The sequence below is a fragment of the Montipora capricornis genome, chromosome 7 (assembly GCF_036669925.1).
Source record: "Montipora capricornis isolate CH-2021 chromosome 7, ASM3666992v2, whole genome shotgun sequence".
NCBI lineage: Eukaryota > Metazoa > Cnidaria > Anthozoa > Scleractinia > Acroporidae > Montipora > Montipora capricornis.
The window spans coordinates 8,918,705-8,921,204 of NC_090889.1; the positions used below are offsets into that span (position 1 = coordinate 8,918,705).

The following is a 2,500-nucleotide window of genomic DNA, read 5'->3' on the forward strand; positions in this document are numbered from 1 at the left end:
CATCTCTTCAGCAAGCGCCTACAACAACATTTCCAAACGATGCAATCTTTGCCTAACTGAAAAACTCCACATCATTAAAGCCGACAAAGCACGCATCCTCAACAAAAGAAAAGATGTCAATTCCAGTATTTCCTCACATTCTTCCTTAATGCGTTGGATTTTTCCGGTGTTAGGGAAACAGTCATATCAACTGAGTTCAAAACAAATCCCAGAAATGTAAGCACTTGCACTGGCTTTAGGACTGACTTTACAGGGTATAGAATAAAACCCAGCTTTGAGAATAAATCACAAGTATCACTTGTAAATAGGAGTCATCGATATAACCAACATTTAAATGACCCTTCTGGCGCAGCATAGCATGCACTGGCTTAAGAATATTTGAGAAAAGTCTGGGTGCACAAGCCAGACCATTTGGTAAGCAAGTAAACTGGAACAATCTGCCTTTCCAGAAAAACTTCAGATATTTCTGGTCGTCAATGTGGATTGGCACTGAGTAATATGCATCATGCAAATCTACTGAGGCCATATAACAGTTAGGAGTCATAAGCCTAATTGCTGATTGTAGTGTGTCCAACTTAAAATGATGATACTCAACATGTTCATTCAAAGACTTCAAATTCAGAATTAATCTATGTCCCCTATGTTTCTTGGGGCGTACAAATATTGTAGAAATGTATTCACCACGACAATGTGTGGTTTCTGAAATAACACCTTTAATCAGTAATTTGTCAATTTCCATATCAATGACCTCCTGTTCTTGCCGTGTAAAGTTTATTTCTTTCGGTGGCATACACTGATGTGGCTCTCCATTCTCCAACTCAATTTTGTAATGTTTCTTAAGTATGAAAGGATCTGAGGTTATGCATTGCCAATGAGAGGCAAATTGCTTCAGTGGACCACCTATAATGTCAACAGATTGCTCTGACCTATTTCTTACCTCAACATCAATGTTATTAGAAATTGGCGTCAAGTTCACTTCCCCTCCTTCTTTCTCTTGAATGCGGTAGGGGGATATTTGTGGTCGTTTTCCCACGAGCCCAAAAAAGGCTCCCTGTAATGCTGGTATCCTGGGCGTCCACGGCCATGAGCATAAAAATTGTGCCTGCGATAGTCAGCGAGGCTTAGCCGTTGATCTTCCAGTGTGCGTAGACACCTTCTTTAACAACGCAGTTAACCTCGGTCAACTCTTTCACCTGTTTTGGGAGATCATCGCCAAATAATTGGTCGGTGATTGCCGGCGACGGAGAGCAAAAGTGTTTATATTCGTCGTGCAGGTCAGGTTTAATCAATTCTCTTCGGCATTGGTTTAGTTCGCTATTTGCATTAGTAAACAAAGCTAGCGCATCTGTTGCCAATTGCAACAGGTCGTTTCCATTTGGAAGCGACGGTATATGATCTAGGCATTTGTCGATCATAGTAGTCAGTGGACACATTCCCTTGAAGATGGATGTCTGCGCCTTTTGCAGTCTAACATCTTGCCATCGAACTGCTGGAGTTAAATGATCCCATATTGATTGGTTTACTCGGACTTTTGTCAATGATTCACAGTTCTCTGGTCTGTGATACTTTTTCAGTTTTTCCTGAAGTTTCTCTTCCGGCAGGCCCTCTTTGACCATGGCATTAACCACATTGGCCAGCTCTGCATTAAATCTTGGACCCGTTTCCTCTTTCTCTTGCTTTAAGCTATTCAGCACTTCAAAATGTCCTTCATTAGAAGGCATTTCCTCAGCCCCGGCTGAATCAATCAGCTTCGTCACAGCTTCCTCGATGCTTTCAGTTTTAGTATCCTTCTTCTTCTTCTTCTTCTCCTTCTCCTCCGTTTACCTCGTGGTCATTCGCGGTTTGAGGGGGTTTCTTCCTGTTCTACGTCCGCTATGTCTTCGTACTGTATTTCCAATTCTAACTGGAACAGTTTAAAAGACTCTGCAATAGTCTTAGATGAATCCTGAGACATCTGGGCAAATTCTTTTTTCAACGAAGCGGTCAACTCTTGTAGGTCAGTTTTGGCGCCAACGGCGCTATCAACAACTTCAACATTCGCTTATATATATTCGGTTGTAGAAGCAGTATTTTCCCTTTTTAAGTTGTCTTTCTTGCCCTTAGGCTCAACATTAGTCGAACATTCAGGCATTCTTTGCGAATTATCCCTTTACAGACAACAACAACAATCCTTAGAAATCGAATTAGGTGCTGCCTTCAGTTCGCTTTCAAAGGCGGCAACACACTGAGTTCGCGCAGGCGCAGTACTATCTCACGTGAGCCCTCAGTGCGGTGACGGAATAGAATTGGATTGTAGTCAAGCACCAATGGAAAAACTTTCTTAGCCGGCTTGACCTGTTTGCTCAGAAGATGGGATCTTGAAATACTGAGAGCTTTGTCGAACTGTTTGTCAACAAGCTCCGCGGGATAATTTTGAGATTTCAAATTATCCTTTGTATTCCTTGTAGAAAGTCGTCAGTAGAACAATTGCGTTTAATTCTTAAAGCTACCCCAAAGGGCA

The 2,500-nt window shown here is 41.9% G+C and overlaps 1 protein-coding gene and 1 pseudogene across 2 annotated transcripts in view; both read right to left on the bottom strand.

The window, feature by feature from the left end:
• The window catches only part of LOC138058149 (adenosine receptor A2b-like), a 45,009-nt gene that overhangs the window by 26,204 nt on the left and 16,305 nt on the right, over positions 1–2,500 (bottom strand). The gene's annotated exons all lie outside the window — the stretch shown is intronic.
• The window catches only part of LOC138057531 (uncharacterized), a 4,361-nt pseudogene continuing 2,814 nt past the window's right edge, over positions 954–2,500 (bottom strand).